Consider the following 17742-nt stretch of genomic DNA (forward strand, 5'->3'; position numbering starts at 1 on the left):
GAATGAATTCACTGTGAATGTCTAAAGACGAGGACTCACCGCTCAGTCACATGTCGGCCATACTGATGGAGTTTGGTGTTTTACTGAGTCACTTGGTGTCACGTTAGACATTAAACTGCACCTCCTCCTTGTTGTTCTCACTGTCACCCAAACTCAAGGAGACGAGTCAGCTGACTGACTTCACCGTCACTGTCGGTGTTCAAAGTGACAATCAGATGTGACACTTGGGGACACTTTTATCTTTCCACTGACACACACATTCCGAGGATTAATTTACAATTCCCTCAGGACCCCTCAAGGAGCAGCGTGTCACCTGACATCAGTGTGTGTGAAGAAGCCAATGAAGGCCCAGACTGATGGCCGTCCTGTGATCACAGATTGTATTCCTCGTTGATCAAATCTGTATCTCGATGTGTGACTGACGTCTGATTCTTTAAGCACTCGCTCATCAGACAGGTTGTCACTCGATGACCTCTTCACTGCTGACCTAAGCCCTGCTGCCCTCTTCTCTCTCCTGTCACCTCGGCCATTGTTTCAGTCCCCGCTGTGTCACTTCATAAAGCCACTGGTCTGTCTGGTCACTCAGGTCCTCATCACAGCTGCACACTGGCAGTCGTTCAAACTCTACAGGCTGACAGCCATGTTGTCCTGTCATCTGATGTTTGTGTTGGTTGAGGTCGTCTCCTGCTGACCTTGGGGGCTTTTAGAGCTCAGGATTAATGAAATGGAAATGTCAGTCAGCAGTGTGGGCAGGTGGGCACATTCAGGGCAAAATGTCATTTAAAAGTCGATGAGCACACTTGACACTTCGCCAATCACTGATAATCGAATCCACGTCAGCTCCTGTGGCCCTCATCATGTGCTGTCAACTCAGACGCTGGTCATGTGACTTGCACCTTAGTGACATTCCTGTGACTTTCAGGGCTGTGACATCAGCTGATTCTTCTGGAGCCAAACTGCTCCCTCTTGTGGCCTCTCTGCGTATTAAACACATGAGAAGTTAGGGTGTGAAGTGTTTGGTGAGATCTACAAAATATTCAGAATATTGACATCACCTTGAAGGACAGTTTGGATTAATAATAATTAATGTGTAAAAGATTACTTATTTTAGATTAATCTTTACTTAATTATGATTAGGTGTTACATTCACAGAGATAAATGGCCTGTTAATGCTTCACAGTTTATAAAATTTGAATTGGTTATTAATTTAAAAAGATCAAAGACACACAGAAAAAAAATTATATGGACGACTGTTATTTGTCAAATCTGTTCATTTGGAAATTTTTGATTTGTAAATTCCTCTGATCATATCTCATATTTTGAATGTTTTGATGATATTAGGACTTCTTGTTTATGATTAATCCTCTTTAATAAAAGGACAAGTGTCTGTGTGTCTGTCTGTGTATCTGTCCAGTCACTTTGTCTCTGTCTTTCCAACAGATGGCGCCTCACAAACATTAGCTCTGCTTTTATGACTCCCATGCTAATCAACATCATCCAGTTACAGAGCCGCAGCACCAGACGTCACCACTGATATCGGCCAGCGGTTTAATGACAGAATGTGTGTTAGGGTGAGTGTGATTAGTGGGCACCATACCAGCCTGTAAACCTCCCTGCTGGCACACAACTGCTGGTCCTGACCTGCGGCAGTTTGTTGTGCTTCAGCTCTGCCAATAGAATGGCATATAACAGAGACATAAGCATTGGATTTGTCATTCTAACAGATGGCACATCACAAACATTTATATTAATGCTCTGTACTACTACAAACGTTTGTGATACACCATCTGTTGGAATGATAATTGCAATTCATTTTATTACTACATGCATTTCAAAATACATTCCCACAGATGGTGCACTGCAAACATTAACACTGAGATCTAAGTTGATTACTTAGAATTCAACCCATCTTAGACATGCAGCACAGCTAGTTTTGTAATAAAGAGCAAAAAGTTATAAAAATATATATATATAATTTTAAAGAAAATGGAGAATGCAGCAAATAATATGGTGATGCCATATGAATGTTTCATTCTTCCATTTGCTGAAATAAAGCTAATTATTGAGGCAGATGAGTGTTGCTCGCCAGTCTGAGTGTTTGTGTCCTGCTGTGTGTATTTGTCCCCGTGTGTGTCCATGTGACACATGATAGTCTGCTGTGACGAGGTGAGTGGTCCCTGTGACTCCAGTCTGACCCCACACTTTCAATATCAGCTGCTAATAAATCCTGACATTAAACTTTATTAGGTACACTTCTTAAACACGGCGGCACGGTGGCGCAGTGGTAGTGTTGCTGCCTCGCATTTAGGAGACCCGGGTTCGCTTCCCGGGTCCTCCCTGCGTGGAGTTTGCATGTTCTCCCCATGTCTGCGTGGGATTCCTCCGGGCGCTCTGGTTTCCTCCCACAGTCCAAAGACATGCAGGTTAGGTGTTTTGGCGATTCTAAATTGGCCCTAGTGTGTGCTTGGTGTGTGGATGTGTTTGTGTGTGTCCTGCGGTGGGTTGGCACCCTGCCCGGGATTGGTTCCCTGCCTTGTGCCCTGTGTTGGCTGGGATTGGCTCCAGCAGACCCCCGCGACCCTGTGTTCGGATTCAGCGGGTTGGAAAATGGATGGATGGATGGACTTCTTAAACACTTTCACTTTTATCCCACCATAATAGTCAAGTGATGGCTGCTTGCATTCTGTACGCACTGCTGATATTATATGAGGAGTCAAAGCTGCTGTAGTTCTGCTCAGATGTGGATTAGCAATAAGAAGAGACGGCTACTTCAGTCACCTCTCGAAGGGCAGCAGCTGATATTCAGACTTGCTTCAATCGACACCAAGTGTGCATCTCTGCAGCCCGGAGCCTCCACCCTGGAGCTCCAAGGAGGTGGCGTTGACTCTACTGGGCACCAACTGGGAAGAACTTGGAGTTTGAAAAAAATAGAAAGGCCTGCAATTCTCCACTACGCCCACTAGAGGGGGATGTATCTTCATTTTAGTCAAACTTAGTCGTAATAATGAGGTAGCAAGTCATATAATTATGAGATGATAAGTCATATAATATAATAATAACGATCAAGTGCCAGTGACCTGCTATTACTATTAACAGACTTGCATTTAATTTGGTTCTGCTTCTTTAGCAACGTGAGACCCGCAGTCACTTTAACTGGATTCAATTAACAGATTTGGGGATTGTGTTAAGTAGTGAGAAGTCAAGTAAAATGACACCTTTAATTGGCTAACAAAAAAATTATAAAATGCAAAATTTCGAGCCAACTCAGGCCCTTTCTTCAGGTGAGATGTAATCAAAAATATTTTTATCGCAGACATTTTAACGCGTTATCGCCGATTATTCAGCAGCTCAAGTTCTTACAGATTTGTACCACTCGTCCAGCTCAAGTGCTCTTTCTTGCTCAGCCAACTTTCTCTTCCCAAGCCATCCCATAATAGTCACAGACACTCCCTCTGTAGATGTCGCTCTCTCCTCGGTGTCTCCATCACTGATGTTCTCCTTGATCGTTTCCCGGCACTCCTTAAATCTCCCGAGTGTGCGCACATAACCGTGGACTGTCTCCGCCCGTCTTGTGTTAATGGCGGACACTTTGAGATCTCAGCACCGACTGAGCCTCGACTGTAAGCAGACGGCTATTCACGTGAGGCTCACTCCGCTAAGTCTCAGTGTGACACGCGCGCTTCACGGAATGCCCGACTGGTTTAGTCCGGTGCTGCGCTTTGAGATCAGCGGGAGCGCGCACTGCGGGGCGGTGGGGGGTGAAGGCGGAGCGCCGTTCCGGCGCCTAACTTACCTGCGGATTATTTAAAAGGCTAATACCGCAGACTGGAGCACAGTAGGCGGGCGGTGACAGCAAGAAGATGATTCGCTGACGCTGACTTTGATTGACATTTATCCCGCCCCTTAGCCCTGCCCTTAACCACTCAGGTCTGTCAATATCGATATGGGCCGCGAGGATCAACACTCTAGATATTCACACATATATTTATACACACGTGTTTATATCTCTCAGCAACACTCGTCATTTATGTAAGTGTGCGTGCAGACACGACCTCGACCGCGTCCCACAGTGAGGGGTACTTGGGCCTGTGACACAAGAAAAGTGAGACGAAGATCAGAGAATCTGCGCAGACCCTCACGAGTTCATGTCGTTGTGCTCACCGCCGCCTCCTGCTCTGCAGGTCTGACAGTCTGACAGCTGAGCAATGAAGTGCCTACTTGTGGCGGAGCTCCTCGTGGCCAGTCGGCCGGCTGAACCTGACACCCCTCGAGCGGCTCTCTTGTGTCCGCCTCGCCTGCGATTAAATGGCAGTGGTGCGCTGCTGCCATCTTGTGGCTAGGCAGAGTTCTGCAAGAGTCTTAAAATACAGTAATGGGAAAAGTAGGAAAAGGCCGCATGTCGTCTCGAGTAGTCTGACATCATGAGTGTCATTCAGTGCCGGATTAACCAATAGGCACATGTAGCATATGCTACGGGCCCCGCAATTTCGGGGGACCCCAAATGGTGGACCCAATATTTAATGAAAAAGTGAGGCATTGAAAAACTGGTCTTTAAAAATATTATCTTTACGTTTTTAAACTGTAAATTTCTTACACAACAAAACTTTAGGGGCCCAACACATAAAATTCAGATAAATATTATAAGATTCTTATTATAATCGAGAGTAAAATAATTATTTAGTCCGGTTTGATCTGTTCAGAATCTAAACTTCAGATGATGCAGACCAAAAGGGCCCCCAAATTTGAAATGTGCTACGGGCCCCCAAAGCTCTTAATCCAGCCCTGGTGTCATTCATAAACTTAGTAAAGAAAGACGTTACATATCCTGCCTTGCTCCTTGTGTTGGCAGGGATTGGCTCCAGCAGACCCCCATGACCCTGTGTTCAGATATAGCAGGTTGGAGAATGACTGACTGACTGAAGACGCTACGTACAATAAGGATTGAGTGGTAAACATGTAAACAGGCAAGGCAGGAACAGAACAATAAATAAGAATGAGACTAAAACAATTATGACAGCAAGAAAGAAAGAAAGAAAGAAAGAAAGAAAGAAAGAAAGAAAGAAAGAAAGAAAGAAAGAAAGAAAGAAAGAAAGAAAGAAAGAAAGAAAATAATCTCTCTTAATCAAATAGCGGGTCTTGAGGAGCTTCTCCTGGCAGCCCAGATATCAAGACTGGCGCTCAGTAACTCTGTAGCTCTGAGTCACATCATGAGATGTTATCGGCTTTATTCAGCTTTAAAACATCATTTTGAATTTCCCATTTTGATTGTAAACTTACTGACTTGTTAATGTCAGACTTAAAGACATTCAATAAGCAGAGAGTGATATGAAGTGCAATGTAAATACAAGACCAGAGTTCATGCACTTTAATAAAAGGACAAGTGTCTGTCTGTGTGTCTGTCCAGCTGCTATGTCTCTGTCATTCCAACAGATGGCACAAAAGGGGCACCACAAATATTATTAGTAGTATAATGATGCACCATCTGTTGGAATGTAAAATGCTACAAATGTCTGTGGTGACAAAAGGCACTATATAATAAATAGTAAATATGAACTGAGGTAACCTGACAAACAGTGCAGAAGAAGAACAAGAGTTTGTGGACGTAACCAGCGGCTGATTTTTAACCCACCAACGAGGAGCGATTGTCACAATGTGAAGGTCTGTAATAATCAGGGTGGAGGTGAGGACTGTTGGAATGCAGCAGCGCTGCGCTGTGCCACCATGCCGCCTCACAATTACGTGTCATATCTCAAAATACAGTGGAGTGACAAAGTCTTCAGACTCTTTCTACACACTTTGTTGTGGATTTAATTTTTCATGGATGAATTTCCGATTTTTGCCCATTGAATCAACATTTAATAACTCACCATGATAAAGTGAAGACGTGTTAACAGAAAGGTTAATAAATTAACAAAAAATCACAAGCTAAAATCTCTCCCTCCTAATCATATTAAGCCCTTTCTTGTGTCTCTCTGATCTGCACTCTGGTCCATCCTGTCAGCTTGAGACGTGTCCAGAACTTGAGTGGAGTTCACCACTGAATTGAGTGGCCGTCGTTTAGAAAGTCAGTCGTGTTTCTATGTCTAGAAGGTTCTACAAATCACAATGCATGAGGTCCAAAGAACTCTCTGTAGATTTCCACCAAGATCACATTCTGGTAAGATGTCCAGTGAATTCAGCTTTGCACAGGTGGAATTCAATCGAGGTCTGGAATCATCTCAAGGAGACTCTAAGCAAACAGGAGGGACCTGAGCACCACATGAGTACCACAATTAAGGGTCTGAATAATTCTAGGAATGTGTTTGATTTTATTTAATAAATGTTCAAACCTTTCTGAGGACACGTTTCCACTTTGGTATTATGGGTTGTTGAGTGTTGATTGAAATGAAACAAATGAAATCTCCAACTCAATAAAGTGAAGGGGTCTCAATGCCTTGTAAATCCACCAGTCCTCAGTCAAGCCAGGCCAGGTCTACGCCACATCATCCAACAGCACCCATGCTGACAGCCCCCTCATTAACAGACCCCCACATAAACCCTGTCCCCGAAGTTGACACCTCCACCTCCATCACCTACTTTACCTCCTCACAGCAGTCGGCCATTATGGCCTCCTTCCTGGTTATGCACACATCAACCTCCGTCACCAGCCAGACCTTCATTCTCTCATTCATCGACATCCACAACCTTCACCTCCATCAGTAGATGGTTCATCATCATCTCCTTCACAGATATTTGTGCCCCTTCCATCATCATCATCATCATCATCATCATCAGCTGGCTCTTTTCTACTCCTGCATTCCTCACCCAGAGCCTTAATGCCAGTCATAGCTGAAGGGCGATGTCAGAAATGTAAAGTGGGTACAACATGGAGTGGAAATTAACAAATGAGTTACTAGTGAGATAAGAGAAGGATATTAAATAGTCAGGATTCAGCCTCACATATCTCGACTTCTTGGTCTTGACCCTTCAGCTCTTCATTTCCCAGTCTTGTTTTTCTTTACCTTTTGTTATGCAAATCTGTCAAATTCACAACACTCTCCGGTAAACCTCTTCTGTGACTCCATCAGCCTGAACACACTTCAGACTCATTCGGCGAACCCGTCGATGACTGGAACAAAAAAGATCGATTAACAAACAACGACGAAAAATAAATCAGACTGTAAGCCAAGGAAGTAAATCGGTAAAGGGTATTGTATTGATAAGTAAAGATAACAAACCGCTATTATGGTACACAAAACAAACACGGCACTGTAATGTATAAATCCTGCCGTAATGTCACACCCGATATACAAGAACGGCAGTAATACGACGCTATTTTCAGAATCGCTCCAGTCCTGTAGAAGAATATTGATTATAAAAAAGTCTTTGTGTAGTGAGGGGTGGAAAAAAGATCCAAGGGTGGCAAACGATTCTTGAGGAGATCACAAAATGCGTCCGTAGATTTACATAAATGAAGATTTGTCCCAATATAACTGCATCGATATTAGAGATCAGACTGGCGTTGGATGTGAAGGGTGAAGTAAATCACGATGTGGGAAAAGAAGGGTTGTCATTTTTCAGGTGTGATCCTCCGATGGCATCTCTAACGTAACTGGCTGGTATCTTGTTGAGATTTACCCACCTCAGGTGCCCCCCTAGTCCTTGTGTGTTCTTACAACAAATGAAGTTTGTAGTGCGACATCCCCATGGGACTCACCAGGACATAAATTTACAGGTGAGGGCTTCTCTGTGAGAAATGAAATGGAACAAATTGTATCACAAATTAGGATAAAGAAATCAGCCCAAAAAATAAATATAAATTTAGAAATTATTCAGAGCAGAGTCAGGCAGGTGTACCACCGTGACGCGTACACATTAGTCAGGAAAGGCTGGCAAAACCAACAGGGTGGAGGAGTCACCATTGATGTCAAAAAGAAGTTCAACTCCGTCAGATGGAGAGCAGCGTCTCAGTGTGGATTTGACTTGACCGCGTCAGGGATTGGGGTCTTATAAGGTTAAGGATACGGTGTTGACCTGGATTTGGGGCCAGCCAGAAAGATTCTTCTTCTACAAAGGAATGAAGAATTTAGTGGAAGTGATACAACCGACAGGAACACGACATGGAGAAGTGATAGGACTGCTCATGGGTACCGATTTTAAAAGGGAAGTTGACTTTACTTTTTGATTCCACAGGATACGGTGCAAAAGGGAATCTGAAACTGTGCTGAGAAGTTGTGAGCGAGTCGTGTAAACCTTCACTCCCTGCAAATCGCAATTCCGTGGTAGGCAATGAGACGCAGCTACCGCAGTCATTGAGAGTCACACACTGTCCAACTTGGAGTCTGCATACTGTGACACCAGTCATTGAGAGTCACACACTGTCCAGCTTGGAGTCTGCATACTGTGACACCAGCTCGTTCCAGTATGATAACTGGCTGTCAACAAGACGGAGATACTAAGAAAACTGGAAGGTGAGCAGAAGTATCACAAGGGTGTCTTGTGACTCATGATCTCCTGACATTGTTACTTGTCAGATGTGACATTCTCAAAACAACAAAGTGTTGCAACTGAAGACCCACATTGAGATAAAGTCTCATAGTGTGACACTGGCTTACGGCAGCATTTGAAGTGGCTGTCAAAATGCAGTAAACTCACAATATGTTGGAAATTAGAAGGTGTGCAGAAAAGTCACATGAGAGTCATGTCATCAGTAAGACCCTGATATTCTGAGATATGTAATCTGAGATCTTCAAGGCAAAGAGATCCACCAACTGTAGTTGTTAAGTGTGACATGCTGTCCAACTCAAAGTCATATAGTGTGATGCTGGTCTAACGGTTATTTATGGTGACTCCTAATCGTAAGATCAGATGCCTTTAAGGAAATGAGACCCAGTAGGTGTAGCTGTTAAGTGTGACATGCTCTTTGACTTGACGTCGGCAGTGTAATGCCAGAATCAGACAACATAGTAATTGGTGTCAAAATACAATGAGTCTGAAAAGGTTAGAAAATTAGCATCTGGGAAGAAAAGTCACGTTGGAGTCATAGAATTCATTACTCGTTAGACGCTCACCGATTAAAGTCATCAAAATCGGGTAGAATGACATTTGAATTAACACAGGACATTAAGTAGCTGTCAAAATTCAGTGAACTTGTGATAATTCAGAAATTTAAAGCTGCTCAGAATTTGCGATGGAATCGTGGAAACCGTAATCCTATGTGAATCCTAGGCGTGCAATCTGACCTCCTCACAGAGACCAAACACAGCAAGTCCAGTTGTCGTCAGACATTTTCCCCAACTTGAAGTCTTATAGCGTGATGTTGGCCAAAGGCAGCACATTAATTGATATGTCAACATGCAGTAAGATGGCAATCCTTAGATAAATGTTGTGAAGGAGTCATGTCATCCATTATACCGCACCAGTCCTATTCATGTAATGCAGGAAAGAAGCACAGCAACTAAAAGTTTTAAAATTTGAAGTGCACTCCAACTTGAAGTTGTGTAGTGTGACGCCAGCCTAACGGTCATTCCCTGTGATTCCAAGTCCTGTAATTCAAAGCAATGAGGTCCTGTAAATCCAGTTGTGTAGTGTGACATGTTCTCCGACTCAGACGTGTGTAGTGTGACGCTGGTCTAATGGTTATCATGTATAATTTCAAGTCATAAAACTCAACATCATCAGATCCAGCAAGTCCAGTTAAGTGTGATGTTCTCTCCGACTTGAAGTTGTATAGTGTGACGCTATCTAATATCTTCTCCAGACGCCATTTTAAAAGTTCTCAAGGTTTCCGCTTGAACTCCATGACTTTTTATTCTGTTCTACGGTTGTTTGTCGTGAGCCGTTTTGTTTCCACCTTTCCAAAAACAATCCCGGACACCGCCGTCATCGTTTAGATTCTTCACATTTATGAAACAACACACTTGTGATGACTCGGAACGCTCACGTTAAGAGTCACAAATGTCCTGGGGCCTCATGTATAAACGGTGCGTATGCACAGAAATGTTGCGTACGAACGTTTCCACACTCAAATCGCGATGTATAAAACTTAAACTTGGCCTAAAGCCACTCACATTCCCACGGTAGCCCATACGCAATTTCTCTGCTCAGTTTTGCAGACTGGTGACACCCAGCGTCAAAGCAGTGCTACTGTTCCTGTGTGGTTACCCTTTCTTTTGCAGATCCACATCCATGACGCGGCTTTATAAATACACTGAAATTAACGGCATATTGTTTATTAGTTTAATTCATCTGATTGTAATTAAGCAGTAACAATATAATGGTCCACAGAATGGCCAAACTATTCCAAATACCATAACTGCTTTAGCATTTTTACGCTCACTGCATTATCTTTTTCTTTCAGCTGCTCCCGTTAAGGGTTGCCACAGCAGATCATCTTTTTCCATATTACTCTCACTGCACTACTTGGAGCAGCTGATCATAAAAAGAATTATCAGTATACAGCATCAAGCACACGCTGCCTCAGCCATGCTTCCTATTTGAACTGCTTCTCACACGGCAAACACTTCAAAACCTTTCGTGTACGGACCTCGTGGTTCAGAAAGAGTTTCATCTCAAGAGCTCTGAACGCACTCATTCAGTAGAACTGTTTGGACTTATAAGTACAATCACCTCACTGTATACTTGACTACAGTTATAATATTGTACAACCTGAGCCATTTTATAAAGTGCGTATTTACATATGATGACGATATCATTTTTAAGATGAAATGCAGCAAAATATGTTTATTATATTATACAGATAAAACTTTAACTTCATTTAAATAATCTATATTGTTAATAATTAAAGGACACAGTGTCACTACGCTAGCAAGGATCTGGCGCTCAGTCCATGGATTGTTCCTGCCTCGCACTGCATACTTTACTGGGACTGGTGTGAAGTTCAACGTTCCTTAAAAGTTTTGAAGAATCGTCGTTCTAAACTTACAGACGGCTTCACGTCTATTACAGAGCTGACTGAGTGGCGATTGGGTATTTGGAGAATGAAAAGTAAGGACAGGAATTGGGGATTAGTACATTTGAAAGAGACAGAACTGCTGCAATAAATTATTTCATCGAAGGTCACACACAATCACTGCGCCACCGTGTTCCCATATTTAATAACATGCTTTAACTCCTATCATGAAAATTATATCAAGTAAACGTCGCAGTATTTTAATTATTCAGAGAGTTGCAATATTACAAATGTAATGGATTTTGTGTCCTGTTGGAGGAAGAGAAAGCCGGTAAGCATGTAGTGATTCACAAACATTGAGCACATAGAAGATCAAACACAAAACAAAGCATTTAATGTGCTACTTTAGTTACGATGGGATTTGAGAAACTAGTAAATTAAATGATTTTAAGATGAAGTTTCTGATGTTCTACTTTAATGACAAAATAAACTACGCGATCAAAGTGGAAATTTCATCCTTTTTTCCCACTCTCTGCCTATTGTTTCTTTCTCAGTACCCTAATAAGCTTTCATATGAAACTCAGACGGTGGGCTATGACTCTGCATTTCATGGTGTGGAAGATGACCCGGACACAGACAGACGGTCCACCACACGTTTATTGTCCACTATTATTTACACTTATCGTGAGCACAACCCGGTGCCACAGCACCAATCACCCCTTAGTCCTTGGCCACACAACACAATGCCTTCAGTCTCTCAGGTCCGCCTCCACTCCTCTCCACCAAGCTTCGTCCTACTCCTCCCGACTCTTGTCAATGACTGGAGGGAGGCGGCCCCTTTCATTCACCCTGGAAGGACCCCTGTGTGGCGGAAGCTCTGGCGGTACATCTCCGGGTGTCTACAATCCTCTTCCCCCCAGCACTTCCGGGTGTGGCGGAAGTGCTGAGGTCCAGGGCTCCCAAGGCATCGGGGCGCCCCCTGGCGGTGACCACGGGCCCCTAAAGGGTAGCGCTTCCAAGCTCTGTACCCGTGGCCCCCAAAGCAACCAGGGCAAATGCCCCCTCATGTTCTGGAGGAGGCATAAGCCCTCCTCCGGTCCTCCTGGGCATCCCGGCCGGGCGACAACTCCAGCCGGGTGCCACAATGGCAACTTTGATATGTGACAACTTTTTTTTATTTCGGGAAGTGTGCAACTTTGTGAACTTGAGCTTCAAGTTTCTCCAACACTCTCTGTCACTCGATCAACTTCCTTTTGTTGATTATAGCAATGTTTAAACCAACAAATAGTACGTTTTTCTTTGCCTCCACTTGGTATTCGCTGAAATTTTTCTATTTCCCCACCATGCTTTTTCCATTGTCTTTTCACAGAAGGCTGAGTTTAAGGGCTATTTATATTGATTTGCATATTCAAAGAGGCGTAAATCTGGGAGGAGTTTGGGCGGGACAACAGGCGCGTGCACGTGCGTTACTCTTCACGTTGATCAGGATTTATGTAGCGGAAGAAAGTGGAAGTTTGCATACGCACAGATACCTGCATGTGGATTTTTCTGTGCGTACGCACATTCCCGCTTTTGTGGTTACGCCATGTTATAGTGTGAGTTCTATACATGACATTATACATGAAGCCCCTGGTCTTCAGTGATTACCGAGGGAGGTCTCCACCCAAGAAATCCCTTTAAACGAGAAAAGAGAAGATGCCTTGGATCATTCGGGTGGGCACTTGTACAGCTTGCAGATTTGTCCATGTAACCCCCAAAGAGTCACGCCAATAACACAGACCGAGCGGTCACTCTCCTGCAAGATGTTTGAGCTTCTCTGCCTCGTTTGAGGCCAGGTTCTTGGCATGGATTCTCCTGTGCTTCAGCAGAGTGTTTGATACACGGAATCTCTTCCCACATTCGGGACAAGAGTAGGGCTTCTCACCAGTGTGGATCATCTAGTGGACTTGCAGGGTACTTTTATATGTGAATCCTTGCCCATAGTCCATGCAGAAGAACCGCTTCTCTCCTGTGTGCATGACTTGATGTCGCCGAAGATTACACTTGTGTGTAAATTTCTTTCCGCAGTGAACGCAGGAGTACGGCTTCTCCCCGGTGTGAATTTTCATGTAGTGTTGAAGGTACCAGCTGTAGATGAAGGTCTACCGGCAATCTTGGCAACAAAATGGCAGCTCCCCACTGTGAATCCTCTGCTGCTGCTGAAGTTTCCCCTTCAGTCTGAACCTTTTCCCACACTGGTTACAGAAATGCGGATACTCCCCGGTGTGAATCACCAAATGCTCTTGCAGTCCGCCAACCACTCGGAAGCATTTCCCACACACGGGGCAACTGTGTGGCTTCTCTCCAGTGTGGATTCTCTGATGCTGCAGGAGGTCGTTTTTACTTATGAACCTCTTTCCACAATCGCTACAAGAATGGGGTTTGTCGCCGTTGTGAATCTGCTGGTGGCCCTTCAGCCTGTACTTGTAGGCAAACGTCTTCTCGCACTCCTTGCAGCTGAATATCTTGTTGAAGTCGCAGATGGTGCTGAAGGGATCTTTTCTTTGTGAACTTCTTTCCGCATTCAATGCAGCCGTAGGGTCTCTCGCCGGTGTGCGACAGATGATGTCGCTGAAGGTCGATTTAACGAATGAAGCTCTTCCCACACTCCGTACAGCAGTGTGGCCGCTCCCCGGTGTGAATTCGCTCGTGGAATTTCAGGCTGTTCTTGTAGGCAAAGGTCTTTCCACACTCCTTGCAGAAGAAGGCCTTTTCGGCGGTGTGACACCTCTGGTGGTGCTGAAGGGCTCTTTTGTCTGTGAAACTTTTCACTCACTCACTGCAGCTAAATGGCTTGTCTTCGCTGTGCGTCTTCAGGTGCTGCAGGAAGTGGCGCTTGTGAATAAAACGCTTCCCGCATTCCGTGCAGCAGTGCGGCTTCTCTCTGGAATGAGTCTTCTGGTGAGTCTGGAGGTACGCCTTACACACAAACGCTTTTCCACAACCGGTGCAGCAGTATGGCTTCTCGCCGGTGTGATTGCACTGATGCTGCCGAAGGTAACTCTTGTGTGTGAATGTTTTGCCGCACTCACTGCAGCAGTATGGCTTCTCTCTGGCATGAATCTTCTGGTGCGTCTGGAGATACACTTTACACACAAATGACTTTCCACAATCATTGCAGTGGTACGGCTTCTCCCCGGTGTGACTTCTGTCATGTATGCTGAGGTAATGCTTTTGCAAGAACTTCTTTCCACAGTGCGCACACTCATAAAAATTCTTGGTGTTATCCTTAAACTGGTTATCGGCTGTGGTGTCCCGATTGCTGCCATTTTGGAGGTTGTCGTGCTGGTAAGGAGTCCCTGATCCGGAATCGAAATAGGAGTCCTCACTTTCTGGAAAGTCGTTGGGAATTACCATGACGTTGAGGTCATCCAGACTTTCGGCAACTTCTCCTCTCTTTCGCCTCACTATAAAAAAAAAAATAAATCAGCACATACTAAACTCTGGAATATGAACCTCCACAACCACAGCCCCCCAACATGAAAAAAATTAAAATCAAATTTGGAACTCTAAGCAGGCCAAAATACAGCTAAACAAATGGGGATCTGGCATCGGAGAGAAAGCCTACACACAGAGAGATGGTACTGAGCATAATAATTAATGTTAACCTATGATCAACGTCATTTTGGATTTTAAATTCTTAGCCCCTCTCGTTTTAAACAGATATCAGTTTTATAAAAATGGACTTACCGGTTTCCGAGTAATCGATCGGAGAGTCAACTGGGAAATATTGACTTAAGGATAAAACTTAAGAATTCAGCAATACGTTTTTAAATGCGTACTCGTTTGATGTGAATAATAATCAATAATATGCCGTACCGTGATCTTGACTACAGGGACTCTCAGGAGGTGTGGGTATACTTATTGCCCCCCAACTTGGAGCCTGTACATTGGGGTTTACCCCGGTGGACGAGAGGGTAGCCTCCCTTCGCCTTCGGGTGGGGGGACTGGTCCTAACTGTTGTTTGTGTGTATGCACCGAACAGCAGTTCGGAGTACCCACCCTTTTTGGAGTCCCTGGAGGGGGTGCTAGAGGGCATACCTTCTGGGGATTCCCTCGTTCTGCTGGGAGACTTCAATGCTCACGTGGGCAATGACAGTGAGACCTGGAAGGGCGTGATTGGGAGGAATGGCCCCCCCGATCTGAACCCGAGCGATGTTTTGTTATTGGACTTCTGTGCTCGTCACGGATTGTCCATAACGAACACCATGTTCAAGCATAGGGGTGTTCATATGTGCACTTGGCACCAGGACACCCTAGGCCTCAGTTCGATGATCGACTTTGTGCTCGTGTCGTCGGACTTGCGGCCACATGTCTTGGACACTCGGGTGAAGAGAGGGGCGGAGCTGTCAACTGATCACCACCTGGTGGTGAGTTGGCTTCGATGGTGGGGGAGGATGCCGGTCAGGCGTGGTAGGCCCAAACGTGTTGTGAGGGTCTGCTGGGAACGTCTGGCAGAGCCCCCTGTCAGAAGTAGCTTCAACTCCCACCTCCGGCTGAACTTCAACCACATCCCAAGGGAGGTGGGGGACATTGAGTCCGAATGGGCCATGTTCCGTGCCTCTATTGTTGAGGCAGCTGACCGGAGCTGTGGCCGTAAGGTGGTCGGTGCCTGTCGTGGCGGCAATCCCCGAACCCGCTGGTGGACACCGGCGGTGAAGGATGCCGTCAAGCTGAAGAAGGAGTCCTACAGGACCCTTTTGTCCTGTGGGACCCCGGAGGCAGCTGATAGGTACCGGCAGGCCAAGTGGAATGCGGCTTTGGTGGTTGCTGAGGCAAAAACTCGGGCGTGGGAGGAGTTTGGGGAGGCCATGGAGAATGACTTTCGGACAGCTTCGAGGAGATTCTGGTCCATCATCCGGCGTCTCAGGAAGGGGAAGCAGTGCAGTGTCAACACTGTATATGGTGGGGATGGTGCACTGCTGACCTCGACTCGGGACGTTGTGGGTCGGTGGGGGGAATACTTCGAAGACCTCCTCAATCCCATTAACATGCCTTCCAATGAGGAAGCAGAGCCTGGGGACTCAGAGGTGGGCTCCCCCATCTCTGGGACTGAGGTCACCGAGGTGGTCAAAAAACTCCTTGGTGGCAGGGCCCCGGGGGTGGATGAGATACGCCCGGAGTTCCTCAAGGCTCTGGATGTTGTAGGACTGTCTTGGCTGACACGCCTCTGCAACATCGCATGGACATCAGGGACAGTGCCTCTGGATTGGCAGACCGGGGTGGTGGTCCCCCTCTTTAAGAAGGGGGATCGGAGGGTGTGTTCCAACTACAGAGGGATCACACTCCTCAGCCTCCCTGGAAAAGTCTATTCAGGGGTCCTGGAGAGGAGGGTCCGTCGGATAGTCGAGCCTCGGATTCAGGAGGAACAGTGTGGTTTTCGTCCTGGTCGCGGAACAGTGGACCAGCTCTATACCCTTAGCAGGGTCCTGGAGGGTGCATGGGAGTTTGCCCAACCAGTCTACATGTGTTTTGTGGACTTAGAAAAGGCATTCGACCGTGTCCCTCGGGGAATCCTGTGGGGGGTACTCCGAGAGTATGGGGTACCGGCCCCCCTGATAAGGGCTGTTCAGTCCCTGTACGATCAGTGCCAGAGCTTGGTCCGCATTGCCGGCAGTAAGTCGAACCCGTTTCCAGTGAGAGTTGGACTCCGCCAGGGCTGCCCTTTGTCACCGATTCTGTTCATAACTTTTATGGACAGAATTTCTAGGTGCAGCCAGGGTGTTGAGGGGGTCTGGTTTGGTGGGCTCAGGATTGGGTCACTGCTTTTTGCAGATGATGTTGTCCTGTTTGCTTCATCAGGCCGTGATCTTCAGCTCTCTCTGGATCGGTTCGCAGCCGAGTGTGAAGCGGCTGGGATGAGAATCAGCACCTCCAAATCCGAGACCATGGTCCTCAACCGGAAAAGGGTGGAGTGCCCTCTCAGGGTTGGTAGCGAGATCCTGCCCCAAGTGGAGGAGTTCAAGTATCTCGGGGTCTTGTTCACGAGTGAGGGAAGAATGGAGCGTGAGATCGACAGGCGGATCGGTGCGGCATCCGCAGTAATGCGGGCATTGCATCGATCTGTCGTGGTGAAAAAGGAGCTGAGCCGCAAGGCGAAGCTCTCAATTTACCAGTCGATCTATGTTCCTACCCTCACCTATGGTCATGAGCTATGGGTAGTGACCGAAAGAACGAGATCGCGAATACAAGCGGCTGAAATGAGTTTCCTCCACAGGGTGTCTGGGCTTTCCCTTAAAGATAGGGTGAGAAGCTCAGTCATCCGGGAGGGGCTCAGAGTAGAGCCGCAGCTCCTCCGCATCGAGAGGAGTCAGATGAGGTGGCTCGGGCATCTGATCAGGATGCCTCCTGGACTCCTCCCTGGTGAGGTGTTCCAGGCACGTCCAACCGGGAGGAGGCCCCGGGGAAGACCCAGGACACGCTGGAGGGACTATGTCTCTCGACTGGCCTGGGAACGCCTTGGGATTCTCCCGGAAGAGCTAGAAGAAGTGGCCGGGGAGAGGGAAGTCTGGGCATCTCTGCTCAAGCTACTGCCCCCGCGACCCGACCTCGGATAAGCGGGAGACAATGGATGGATGGATGGATGGATAAAAAATGAATAAAAAGAAAACATTGTTCTAATAAGATATTGAAGACGCACCGTTTTGTCTTTCAACGAGATTCGGAGTCCTCTTTCAGTATTAACGGCAAGCTGTGTAATGGACAGGCCTGAACTCTTATTTATATACCATATAGAGCGTTATTTTTTTAAATCAGACATTAGATTACATGGATTACAAGTGACATCAAGGGCCTTTTGAATCAGAAGAAAA

General features: G+C 46.0%; 2 protein-coding genes and 1 long non-coding RNA gene across 7 annotated transcripts in view; 2 read left to right on the forward strand and 1 right to left on the reverse strand.

Moving 5' to 3' along the window:
• Positions 1-911, reverse strand: part of LOC127527857 (uncharacterized) — a 134184-nt gene extending 133273 nt beyond the window's left edge. For 2 of the 3 annotated variants that reach the window (XR_007935000.1, XR_007934999.1), the window contains exon 1: positions 897-911. This is a non-coding gene — a long non-coding RNA (uncharacterized LOC127527857). Of the gene's footprint in view, positions 1-553; positions 661-896 lie in introns of those variants that run through there. The other variant, XR_007934998.1, reaches the window with a different exon arrangement.
• Positions 1-17742, forward strand: part of LOC114641751 (E3 ubiquitin/ISG15 ligase TRIM25-like) — a 182952-nt gene that overhangs the window by 103414 nt on the left and 61796 nt on the right. The window lies entirely within an intron of this gene.
• The window catches only part of LOC114644581 (tripartite motif-containing protein 16-like), a 203986-nt gene that overhangs the window by 103035 nt on the left and 83209 nt on the right, over positions 1-17742 (forward strand). The gene's annotated exons all lie outside the window — the stretch shown is intronic.

This window comes from Erpetoichthys calabaricus, chromosome 5, assembly GCF_900747795.2.
Source record: "Erpetoichthys calabaricus chromosome 5, fErpCal1.3, whole genome shotgun sequence".
In the NCBI taxonomy this organism is placed as follows: domain Eukaryota; kingdom Metazoa; phylum Chordata; class Cladistia; order Polypteriformes; family Polypteridae; genus Erpetoichthys; species Erpetoichthys calabaricus.